Here is a 14,079-nt window from a genome sequence, read left to right on the forward strand (position 1 = left end):
ATACAAAAATACAGTAATGTACGGTAGAAATTATACTTTATTGTGAATACACAAACATGCTACAATAACATCAGAGCATACGTAAAGTCATGGTGCCTTGGGAAAAAGAAAATGAGCTTGGAGGACTACATCCATACGTCTCGGCAATGACTCAAATAACGTATTGATAAAGTCATCTGGAATAGCAAAGAAAGCAGTCTTGCAGGACTCCCAGAGTTCATCAAGATTCGTTGGTTTCATCTTCCAAGCCTCCTCCTTCATCTTACCCCAGACATGCTCAATAATGTTCATGTCTGGTGACTGGGCTGGCCAATCCTGGAGCACCTTGACCTTCTTCGCTTTCAGGAACTTTGATGTGGAGGCTGAAGTATGACAAGGAGCGCCATCCTGCTGAAGAATTTGCCCTCTCTTGTGGTTTGGAATGTAATGGGCAGCAATAATTTGTTGATACTTCAGGCTGTTGATGTTGCCATCCACTCTGCAGATCTCTCGCACACCCCCATACTGCATGTAACCCCAAACCATGATTTTTCCTCCACCAAACTTGACTGTTTTCTGGGTGAATCTTGGGTCCAACAGGTCTTCTGCAGTATTTGCAGCAATTGGGATGCAGTTCAATGGATGATTCATCAGAAAAATCAACGTTCTGCCACTTTTCCACTGTCCATCCTTTCACCAAGCTGTGGGCCTTTGCAAATGCAACACACTTTTTTAGTTGTCTTCTGTTTAATGCTGGTTTGTGAGCACTAATTCGGCCATGGAGGCCACTGCGTGAGAGAATTCGACAAACTGTTGTTATAGATACAGGGCTTTCTGGTGGCCAGCCCAGAAAAAGGGCTGGCCCTGGACTGTCGAAGTAACAAATGGTCCTCTCGAACAGTTGTCTTATGGGGTCTGCCTGACCTGGACTTGTCATGAACTTCACCAGTTTCTTCAAATCTTTTTCTTATCCTTTCCACTTGACGTTTGGATACATTGAAGATGTCTGCCACCTCAGCAGCAGACTTGGTCTTCAGGCTCTTGATGATCAGCACTTTGGTCTGTTGTTGAATCTTTGGCATGTTGTGAGAGGTCAGGTTGCACTCCACATGAAGGTCTGGTGTGCTGGAGTTCTTTTTATACACACCCAGGAATGTGTTAATTACAGTATTTGTCACAGGTGAAACTCTAATCTGTGATTGGTTGAATCATATAAAGACACGACAAGACTTTTGTCCAAGCCAAATCTGACCTTTCTGTCCTAATTCAATGATAAAACTCAATGAATGATACAAAACTTTATTTTGGTATAATAAGCATAATCCAGAAGCCTTTGCCTTTCATATAAACCATTTCTGATTCCAATTGATCAACTTAGATAAGCGACAAGACTTTTGTCAGGCACTGTAGAAGTTTGTATCTGGGTTCACTTGTTATAGAACTGCTCAAAATTTGTAGCACAGCAAAAGTAGCTCATTCAGGCAAATTAACTGGTGTGACTCGTACTACAAGGTTAGCAGTGGGGTCCCCATCCTGAAATAATGCTGGAGCACTCCCAACTCTTCCCATTCTGCAGTCATTGCGTAAATGCAGCAATAGTAGGAGATAGGATTAGATAGACAGTAGTAGTAGGAGAAGCAAATGTGTGACTAATAACATTGACAATCATGGCTCTTTTCTTTCCCAGTAATAATAATTGTGGTTTAAACAGGAGTGCAGGTTAAAATCAGGCAAAATTAGATTTAAAAAAATGGCAGTTTTTTTGTAAGATCTCAGTTTAATTGAACTGTTACTTGCATTTAAATTAGGCTTACTTGGATAGTGTATAGACATTATGCACATGCATGCAGTAAATGCAAATAATCCTGTACTAGAATAAATTAAATAATGAAATTTTCCTTCCACTGACATACTGACACCCTTCCTGACATTAAAATAAACTCAGTCGTTGGGACGACCTCTAGTTCACCCAGTAAGAGTGTTCGCCCCATGTTAGCTGAGTCCTGCAGCAGCGCAGGGTTCGAATCCGACCTGCTACCCTTTGCTGCATGTCATCCCCCATCTCTCTCCCCCTTTCATGTCTATCCACTTTCAAATAAAGGGAAAAGCCCCAAAAAAATAATAAAAATAAATAAATAAATAAATAAACCCAGTTGTGCACTTCTCGCACACATAAGAACACATGAGAGAGAGAGAGAGAGAGCGGCAGCTTCTTCTGTGGCCTCACTCAGCCGTGGCCTGCTCCGATACAGATGTGCTCTCTACCTCGTTAACCTCGACCAATGGGAGCTGCCCGCGCGCAGCTGTGCAGCCGACATGCTGCTCTGCCTCACCAGACTGCGGTGCTGGCATGAGGAACTCACTGGCAGCGAGTCAACACATACTCACACGCTTGGACACATGTACGTACACACACACAGTACACACACACACACACAGACATGACTGTGTTTTTAAACAGGATCCACCTCTGCTGAGACTCCGAGCATCACGCTGCACAGTGTGCTGACATGTATTACACACAGTCACCTTGTTCAAGGCCAGAAATAAATAGGTAATTTATTGACAGGGGCGGGATTCCCGACTCCATTCTTTTACACTTTGCGAGGGGCTTGTAGAAATTTATCTATTCCTATAATGTTCACAGCAGCTCTGCATCCTGCAGGGCTGCAGCTACTGCTACCAACCGCTTTACAGTAACCATAGCAACTCAAGGTCAAGGGTTGAGTTCTGTTCAGTGGAGAAATCAAATCTGCTCTTTGCCTAGACAGCAGCTCTGAAGATTGATGTCCAGCAGGAGAGGAATCTGTAGAGCCAGTTGCTTTGGGGGGGTTCAGGTTGCTATGACCCGCACTAAAATCTGCTGCCCATGCCCACAAAAGGCTTTCCTGTCTGCTGAATCAAGATGTTTTTATCTGCCTGCATGAATGTCCTGAAACATCAGCGGGTCGGAAATGTTGGATTTATTCCAGGATACTCTGGGTCAATCAGTCTGTTGATTTGTCTCTTTTTGCCTTTCTCTTCTTTTACATCAGAAGGGAGCCCACAGGTGGTCGCTTACTTTACCGTAGCCATGACAACTGCCCACGGAAAGCCGCGAGTGTTTGGCGGAGAAGAAGAAGAAAAAAATCCCTTACTTACCTTTAGAGGGGCAGCTCCGTGGTTGAGCGTTTGTGGTTACTCCTTTGCTAAATGTGTTTTAGGCTCTGATGGACCTCTGACTCAGAACAAAATGGACACTGCAACCCCATCAGCCCAGGTGGGCCACGTTCATTCCCCTCAAGGCCAGTCCACAGATGGGCTGAACCAAGAGGGGGTGAGTTGTGTGGGTGGAGGGAACTGGGCACAGTCCTGGCACGGAGAAGCTGAGCCATCTGCCTGTCAGGACTGCTCCATTTCAGACCCCTGCTCTGGCTCTCCGGTGTTCCCACCACAGATGGACAGCCTTCAGAAAGGTGTTAGTCATGCCTGGGCTGCATCACAGTGACACTAGGAGGGCTGTACAGTCTGGCTATCATTAAAGCAAAGGCTGAGCCAAGAAAGCAGGATGGAGGGAGAACGCATGGGTAAATCAGTTGTGTATTTGAACAGGTTGAAAGGGGTTAAGACGCAGAGCGGGGCCCTGTCAGTAACTGATATTTGCACACAACTTTAAGTAAATGCTGTGTGGATACCAGATATTAAATGTAACAGCCCACAACCCCTCATTCTACAACCAGCACACCCACACAGCACCTCTCTCTTCCTTTTGTCCTGGTTCTCTTGCTCCTACACCCCTGCGTTTGTGTGTCATTTTCCTTTTCACTTCTGTCTCTTGCGTGTTCCCATGTAAGCATACACAAATGCAATGTTTGTACACACAAACACACATTTCATTTTCTCACCTACTGTAGGTGTCCTGTCTGCCTGTGTTTGGCTGTCCCTGCAGCCCTCTATCCATTCACCTCTTTTTATCTGCACCTTTCCTTCATCACATCATTGCTTTTTGACCTTTTGTCTCTCCTCTGCTCTCCTCTGCTCTCCTCTGCTCTCCTCTCCTCTCGGTGCTAGCCCCATCACTAATCCTTTGGGATGCAGTGCAGCATCTCTGACGGGGGTTTTCTGGAAGTGGATTTGTAAGAGAAACACCAGTAAGCCTCTCTCTCCCCCTGTCTTAATGGCAGATTAGAGCCTTGCTCCAGCATTAAGTCGACAAACACACAGAGCCGTGGTGGAGCCTCGCAGGCAGGTACAGGAGTAAGGTGGAGCAGCTCGGGGAGAGACTCGACATCTGTCAGAAAAGTGGGAGCGAGAAACAGAGGTAAAAAGAGGGGGAGGGCAATCATCATAAACTAAACATAAGCTGCTTAATGTACCACCTGCCAAATCAATTTTTCACAGGAGAAAAAAAAAACAGGTATGGTGAAACACACATGAACCCCCACGTTTACCTTTTCACAGGGATGTTCGGAGAGGTTGACCTTTTTCGGGACATTGCGTTTGATTGCTGCTCATATCGGCGGTGTATTTTTGTCCCCCGTGCAGCAAATATAGACCATGTTTGCAGTTCATAGCACATGACACAGACAGTATTTTTTTAATAAAAAGTGAAACAGTTTTTAGAAACATAATGTCGTACCATAAAATCACAAAAGCCACTACAACTATTTCTGCTATCCTGTTTCATGACAAAATGGGACTTTTTTTTTTACAGTTTAAACTTTAAGATATAAATGCATATATTGATTTATATAAAATGAAATCTCTATATTTGACATTTGAGAAATATACAAAATCTCCACTGAATTCAAATTATTATGTACTGTATATTCTATGTACATTTTATGACCCTAACCGAAGGATAAACTAAAAGCAGCATATGGAGGAGGGTATTTTAGTTCTAAAAGTTGTGCCAGCTTTTAGAGTCAGAGACTTTGGACATAGCCAGACTAGCTGTTTCTCTCTGTGCTAAGCTAAGCTAACCGGCTGCAGCTTCATGTGCAGACAGGAGAGTGGCTTCGACCTGCGAATGCGATTAAGTGTATCTCACAAAATGCCAGACTATTCCATAAGTCTTTATTCTTTATTGTGTTGCTGATTGGTTAGAACACATATACCATACTTTTTAACTTTTTCTTTTCTTAACATTCAGTGGCAGATAACATTTTCCTGATCAAAAAAACAGTGTGGTTCATAGAAAGTAATGATGTCTTTTTTTTAAAGAAGCAGCAATTAGTTTCGAATAAGTAAAACAGAAAAGTTAAGATGAGCAGCGCCACCATGAGGAGACTTTTTTATTTAGTCAACTACTGGATGGATTGCTATAGAAACAGGTACAAATGGGGCCCAGAGAATGAATGATTGTGCCTTTGCTATCAGAACTCTCTATGACCTACTACTGAAGTGATTCTTTAATCATGTTACGGAGTTGTCATATCTTCCTTTACCTGATTTATTTTCATTGTGTTGTGATTCTTTATCACATTAGTTATTTTGTCTACCTTACTGCTTTATTATGATAATCAACAGCTATCACTATATATGCTTATTAAAACATGCTTGATATATTTATATTAAGCAGACATTACTGTGTTTTAGCCGATTGCTCCATGGGCTAAAAATGATGTTCTGATAAATGTAGTGTCTTCACGCCATGATGGTTTTGTTTGGGAGCATGTGGACAGACCGTACCTGTAACCATCAATATCACCACACCCATAGCCACGCCCCTAAAAAAATAAAATCTGAAATCTTGTGGATCATTACTTACAATAAGTATATAATAAAACCACTACTCCCACAGGGTTTTTCTGGACCACACACACTGAGAACCAGCTGTCGACACACTGACAGCCTAGATGCCTTCATCTGCTGATCGTGCAGATGATCAGACAGCTGGATGTTGCTGCCTTGACGCTCCTCCTGCCGCTGTACGACACAGTCAGAGGGACTAACCTAACCTCGTGTGCCAGCCAGGTAAGGTGGGCTGACAGCAAAACAGGACAGAGGGCTCGTTAATGGGTCAGCGCCGTGAACCGGCACTGCGGCTCACACATCTGACCTACATTACGCTTCACGCAGCCTGGAAGGGCTGCGCTCCAGTATACAGGAGTCTCTAGACAAGAGTTTGGAAGATCAGATAAGCTACAGTACTGCTGGACTGAGAGTGGACCTGATGTGTAGGTTTTCTTTACCTGCTTATACATTTTTCTTCTTGGTTAAGGGATACACATTTTCACTAGTTTGTTGTTAAATTCCTTGTTTTATCTGTGATATTCATTCAAGTCAAGAATGTGATGTATTTTGCAGCTTTCCTGTTCAAAATTGACCGGCTCTATAGCCCTACTTTTAAATAATTAACACACTGATTAGGATCTAATAATAATAAAAAAAAAACACATCCAACCAAATTAATTCCTACTAAGTAAGCATTTATTTGAATCTTGTTGTTTCTAAGTATCATTAAAGGTGCTCTAAGCGATGTTAGGTGATGTCACTTCTTGTTGACGTTCGAAGTATTGTCAAACAAAACGGAGGCTAGCTCGCCCCTCCCTCCTCCTCATCCCATCCCCTCCCCCTCCATTCCGCGGACTAACCCCCCAACCACCACCCCAAAATCCTTCTTGTCAGTTATTGGCTGGAACGCCGGAACACCGTTTGTTATGTTTCATGGTGCAGGTTGGCGCAGTTTGTTTTTGTTGGCATTTGTGGAGCCTGGGCTGTCTACAGAGACCACATTTTTTTACAGTGTGTTCAGGGTACAGGCAGCTAGCAGATAGTGAGGAGATGTTTGCTGTATGTGACAAAAACTTTTGTAGCCTAAAATAATGCGTGACATCGCTTAGAGCACCTTTAACTACCTAGTTTTGGGCAAATAAGCACAGTTAAACACATCATATGACAAAATGTGTTTAAAGTCAAAACTGACCGATGCTTTCAATGATGAAACACATCTTTAAGTATTTTTTCAGATTCAGCATCCATCAATTGCTTCCCTCACAACTTCTTTTTTTAATAGCCAACTCTTATCCTCAAAAGGGCTGTGATCCAAAATGAAATCAATATGGCTCAAAACGATATGGGAGCAGCCTTATTTATTCAGGAAAGCTCAGTGTAGTCTCAAGTCATGTTGTGGTTGGACACAATATTCTGTCTGAACCCACAGCAGACGGATTTCTTTTGGTTGTAATGTGTGGTTCCCATAGGGGGGGTTGGGATATGTGAGAGTGAAGGAATTATCAGTGTGATGTGTGTGAATGCCAGACGTGTAGCTTTTAATCTTTATAATGTAATGCCTGAAATATTTGGTTCCTGAAAGGCGGGATGTTGCAGGTGTGGTGGGTGTGTCTCAATTATCATTTACTCTATTACAGCTTTATACATTAAAGATCCCACATTATGATTTTTGTTATGAACCCTCAAAGATGAAACACTTTGAGTTTTTATTTTTGTATATCAAGACACCTCAGACTGTGTTCCTTGATAACACTTTAAACCACAGCATGGATGACTTGTAAAGTAAGCATGTAGATAAACACATGCATGTGTTTGTGTCTCCACCAGTGACTGACTCTTATCCCACATGTGTAACTGTTTGTTTTGATGTGTGGATCCCTCCTTTGTGGACAGCCTATTAGTGGGACAAAAGCACATGTTTTCCTTTTCATTTGAAAGAGATCAGTGGATTTGCACAAAGGCAACCCAATTTAGACATCTCTAACAAAGCTCGACTTTCTTTCTTCCTTTCCCCTCTGCCTCACTCTCTGTCTTGCATACATTCGTGCATTTGCATGCTCTTTGAGGAAGTAGTAGCGGTTCTCATTTAAAAGCCTAAGCTGCGAGAAAAGGGGATTGTGGAGGCTAGCAACTAAAGGGACAGAATTATGGGGAAACGGAGAGAGAGAGAGAGAGAGAGAGAGAGAGAGAGAGAGAGAGAGCTGTATGGGTGAGAAAGGTCCCCCAAAGAAGTTTAAGTCTGTCCTGTTTTAAACCGCTTTGATCTCGCTCTGAAGCCGCTCACCCAAGAGTTAACACTGTTGCTTTATTAAGGACCTACTCTCCTCTGCTCTGAGCTCTGTCAACACTATTTTTTTTTTTTTTTTGGGGAGCTCAAATTAGCAATTCAAATGGAGGCTATTTGGATATGCTCGCCCAGCTTCCTCCCCTCGGCTTTCCAGGCAGTTTGACAATATTTTTGTTAAGCCCCATTTCCCCCTAACGCAACTGTAGCAACGGGGGAGAGAGAGTAGATGGGTAGATAGAGGGGCGGGGAGTGCAGGGGGGACGGAGGGAGAGAGAGAGGGAGCATATGCAGCGAGTGCTAGTGTGGGTGTGGAAGGTCAAATAGGAGACAGAGTGGCCCTTGCCATTTGGCATGTTCTCTCCGCTAAGCTAATATGAGGGATAATGACGGTTATTGGAATAATATGGTTCCGTTTAAAGCGGAAAGGTTTAAATTCATTCAGAGATTAACAGTGCCACCCCGCCATTTGACGATGAGCCTTTTTTTTTTTTTTTTTTAACATTCGCTGGCTGACCTGAAGGACACAATGTACTGTTGAACCCAGGTGCGTAGCCAGCAAGGGGCCTGGCCGGCACTGGCACAACAATATTACTCACTGGCCCATCCAGCCAAGTCTGATCAAAATACATTTTGTTACGAAAAATATTTAAATGTATGTAAGAAATTAACATAAACTTGACATATTGTTGACTTGTTGGGTGTGTTTATTTTATCTCCTGTTTAAAACGGAACTGTTGACACAAGTTGTAGGAAGTCTCCGGAAACGTGCCAGAGTATTTGTTTTTCTTTGATTCTTGTCACTGCCGAGCAGCCGATCACTGTCTGAGATTTGGAGCTGTGAGGGCCACTTCCCAGTATATCTTTCTTATTTCAGACAATGCTCAGTTAGATGTTTTCCTTCTTTGATTTTCTTTTACTGTGTTTTTTTTTTTTTTACTGCGCATTTGCTGATCGTGAGCTGACCATGGTACTGAAGCAACAATGGCTGTAATGAATACATGGTTGAAAACTATTTTTGTTACGGCAATTTTTATTGTTGTGAACCGCTTGCCAATAAAGATTTATGTGTGTGTGTGTGTGTGTGTGTGGGGAGACCCAGAAGAAACTACACTCGTTTCTTCTAGGTTAACCTGATGAAGCCAGTCTAGAGAGAATGATTGAGGCAGCAGGAAGATCCCATAAAGAAGAGAGAAGTTGCACCACAATGGCTATAAACATTACGATTAAAAGGTACTTTCAAGCAGAGATAAGACTCAAACGCTCACACCCAAGCTTGCTCATTTGAAGGCGTTCACACACATAACACACACAGACACACAGGTGACAAACAACTTCTCACTCTCCCAAGACCCTTCTAGAGGACTTCAGAGTGAAATTAAATGTTGTTTTTCTCTACCTCTCTGTGTGAGATGAGGGGAAATATGACAACAACAGCTAATGAGGTGAATGATATATCTCTCTCGTGTGTGAGGCCTCTATCCTCAGCTCGGCCACAGAAGACAAAAATGTGGCTCAGTTGGCACAGCCTATCCAATTTTACGCCATCAGATTGTATGTTTGTGCAGTATTATCTAAAACAAATAGAGGCGGGCGAGGGAAAGTGACAGTTAATTGCTAATTCAATATGTCTCCGTCCCGTCAATCAGGTCTGACTGATTAGCAGCACTTGTTCATCTAAATGTGTTGTATCACCTCCTTGCCAAAATATAATGTGATCCTTTCATGCGTGGTGGGCCTGGGCTGTGGTGCAGTGCTAAGTCAGCGCTCTAGTTAATAAGTCCTTTTCATTAAACAAGCGTTCATTAAACATTCATTCATTCACTCATCCTAATTTGCATTTTCTCATCATAAAAGCATTCATGAAACATTCATTTGTTCACTTGTTCTCATTTGCACGGTTTCAAATGCATTCTTGAAGGAATGAATAGTGCAGAAATAGGCAGAGAGCAAGAGAAGGACAGCAGTGAGGATGAGAAAAGAGGGCGACAAGGAGGCAGAGAAGTTTATTACTCCATTTGAACAATCTGCCCTGTAAATGACCTTAGAAATTAGATTACGTTTCCTCTAATCATTATGTAGAGGCCCTCGCCATGCACCAAAAATTGCCTGTTGCACAATGCGGGGCCACGATATGAAAACAAATCATTTCTGAAATCAAAGCACGCAGAGATGGAAAATATGTTCTTGGTTGTGGTTGAATAACGCACCTACAAAAGCAAATGACATGCCATTTTGAAGATGATGGGACTGGATAACACTCTATGCAGCTGCCCATCTCACCATATCGCAAATAATAAATATTGCAACAATATGCAATGAGGTCACACATATGACATTACATTGCATCTTTTGATTTCCTTTTCATTTGATCCATATTGTATGACCGAACCCTTCCCTACATGCTCCCCCCCCCCCTTCTCATGAATAGGCTACACATCAAAGACATATTCAACAAATCCTCTGTGAAATAGAGCAGCTTTGCTCTACACAACATTGCTCTGGGTGCAACTCCCAGTCAGTGTTGTAATGTAACAACGTACAAATACTTTGTTACTGTACTTAAGTAGAATTCTCACATATCTGTACTTTGTTTATGTTTATGGATACTTTTACTCCACTACATTTCCCCTAAGCATCTTCATTACTCGTTACTTGCATGAAATGTTTTCGCACGTTGGAGTGAAAGATTCTTTTTCACAAAAAAATTTAAATTGTTTGAATTTGATATTCAAGAAGGATGTGGAAACCCTGGATATTATGCTTTACTATGAGGATGCCACAATAAAGTTCAGAATCAAAGTTTTTATTTACTTCTAATAATCAAGTACATTTAACATCAGAAAATTACTTTTGATACTTAAGTACAGTAAATATCAGATTCTGTTAGACTTTTACTCAAATAATATTCTAAAAGGTGACTTTAACTTCTACCAAAGTCATTTTCTGGTAAGACACTTGTACTTTAACTCAAGTATTGCTTTCAAGTACTTTATACAAGACTGCTAACAGTACATTACTGTTTCAGTATTTCCTCCAGAATTTTTTTCAGCAGCGCCGGGGGGGTGGGAACGTGTTGAACATCAAAAAGTACGGGCTTATCTGCTAATGTTAGCTACCGACCGTTACCTTGAAACCATCCAGCAAATAGATGGTACCGTAGGCAGATTTAACGTCACCGCTCATTTTACACACAGTTTAACAACAAAACAAAACGCTGGATGAACATTACTAGCTACGTTTTTCATGTTGGTTTTGGGTGGTATGCACCCCCACTAACCTGGAAAACGGTTTTAAAACAGTAACGTTAATACAGCGTGTCGGAGGAATACAGCGTCTCCTGCAGCGGGGAGTCAAAGGCAGAGGGACAGTCACCGCAGCGTTCGCTAACGTTAGCTAATGTTAGCTTCTTGTCTCATCTGGGGTCTGATTAATGGTAAATTCATCAAATTTAGTGTCCACAATGCTATTTTCCAATAAACTGTAGCGGTCATATTTCACGGGACCCGCGTGAGTGCGGATTTCATGTCGCGGCTTTCGTCGCTGTTTGTCACTTTGCCTAAGATTGAGTGACAAGTAGTACTCGCCCTGTTGTTTATTTGGTTGCCATGACTTCGCGAGTGATGACGTCCTGTCACTGTTCCAGTAGCTCTCCTTAAAGGGGAGAGAGAGCGGATGACAGTTCGCTTGAGTTCAGTAGAGCAGATGGCTCTGCAGTCCTGTAATTACGACTTTATGACTTTTCATAAACAGCTGAAGGAGCAGCGGTGCGCGGTGTACATAGCAGAAACCCTGTTGTGCGTCTGCCCTATTTCTGATACCGTGGCGGCAGAAATTTTCATCAATATCAACATAGAGGAAACACTGAATGGTTTGTGTATGTTTGTGAATGGCAATGTGATACATTGAATACCGACGATGCAGCGGCGAGAGATCATCCTTACATGTCTCTAACCCTGGGAGCATTCTCCATCCTCTATCCTCTTTTCATTACCTTCTCCTTTCCTTTTAACTTGTGCCGTCAGGGGAGACATCAATCTGAGTGACAGGTTGTGCGATCCTCCTTCCGGGCTTTGTGGGAGAAGGAAGGCTGTCAACATAAATATCAGTCCTGGATTCGCGGTGGACATGGAGCAGCCATGGCCACCATGAATCTTCATCCATGATCACAGGCAGAAAAACATGAGCCCATCAGCATGGCTCAAAACCCGCAAACACCACCCTCTTCCCCCTCCCCTCTGCAAACAACATGATCAATACTGTCAGTTAAGTGCTTGTTGTTGATTGTTTGCCCATTTTTATTTCCACACAGGCAGATAATGCAGACAGCCTGCCATGTCATCCAGTGGCTTTTCTTCCTAGTTTGACTAAAACAAGCTCAAACACTTTTCTATGTACTGTATCTGCACGCATTTTAAGTAGAGGTCTTCAGGCAAACTCGAACCCTTTACCCATCTCAGGTCCAAACATGAGATAATGGAAAGTAATAATAGAAAATTAAAATAAGTACCCTGCACGTTACCTTATGTCATCTTATTTTGACTGCAGCTGAAATCTGGTAGCTGAAATCTGTAGGAAGGTAATCTCTCTTATTTCTACATTAACAACAATTAGTGTTAAGTTACGAACAAAACAAATATAAGTGTAACTGAGCACAGGGAAGCACTGGAAAAGTAGCATCAGGTCCATACTTTTATTTGGGGTTTTCTACTAGAACATGTTTACATGCTTTAATGTTCAAAAAACATATCCCTTTTCTCATGTTGTCTGTCTGAAGATATCTGTATTCCCTGTCTAAAATGCTCCGTTTTAGCGCCTGTCTCTTTGTTGGCCAGCGTTTCCAGGACTTCCGGGTATTTTTATCGAAATGCATGTTCTAACTTGCTGTATGTTCGCATGACTATTTCTGCCAACCAGTTTGTTTGTGGTTGTTACCATGGTAAATTGTATCATGGCTCCATTCATTCTGCCTTTTTATAGTAGTGGTGTATGCGCTCAATGCTGCATTCCAGACACAATTTTTAGCCCGTAAGTTACGACTTCAAGTCACGACTCACGACTTGGTAGCGTTCCAGGTAAAGTCACGACAAATCCTTCTAGCTAGCGGCTACCTACCATTGATGTTAGCTAGCGCTAGCTGATACTAGCGATTTCTAGTCGGCAACATATTTTGGGCTTCATTTAATAAACATAACCTGTAGCAGTACACAATCGTATGTGTATTGTTTCTATTACAATGTGCGGAATTACTTTAAATAATAAATAATAATAATAATATAATAATATTATAATAATAAATAATAATAATAATAATAATAATAAATATTATTTATTTCTATTTCTCACTGTTAACACCAGCGTCTGTACAGCATCAACAGGGGTCAACATTGTTGTTCATGCGTGTGTGACGTCAAAACTGTAACTGGGAGTACAACGATCTGGTACGAGTTCACGAGTAGTAAGTTACGGGTTTGACTGCCGTTCCAGGGCACTTTCACGGGTAGAAGGTTATGAAAACACAAGTTATGGGTTGCCTGGAACGCAGCATAACCGGCAATTTCCACTGGATGCGGAACGTCTGCGGAACGTCTCCGGAACGTCGACGGAGTCATTAGGTTTCCATTAAAGTCAATGTGTGTATTTCCACTGACTGCAGAACGTCTGCGTCCCTACTCCGTCCCAGTTCCATCAGTCCGCAGCCCTCCGGAGCAGATACGCAGAGCTTCTATTTTTGACGGACGACGGAGAGCTCCGCAGCAATTCAGCACAATTCAGATTGTGCGGGACAGGAAGTCGAGCACAGAAACAAAATAAAACATCCGGATACTTTTCAAAATAAAATACACCGTGCTCACGGCGGGTCATATTTCCCTGCACTACACCTTGAAAACACAGCACAGAGTTGTTTCCCCTCTACTCCTCTGGATGGAAACAAATGTTGTTGGTTTTGTGGTTCTGTTTATAGAAACTACATCCTGTTATATCGCACGAACATACGTGAATTCGCGAGATCTCGTGGTCGGCTGGCCGCAGCCGTTACGCAACAAATCCGGACCTGGTGGGTATTGACGGACGGCGGAGCACGCAGCCGTTCCGCAGCG

This window comes from Sander lucioperca, chromosome 9, assembly GCF_008315115.2.
Source record: "Sander lucioperca isolate FBNREF2018 chromosome 9, SLUC_FBN_1.2, whole genome shotgun sequence".
Taxonomy (NCBI): domain Eukaryota; kingdom Metazoa; phylum Chordata; class Actinopteri; order Perciformes; family Percidae; genus Sander; species Sander lucioperca.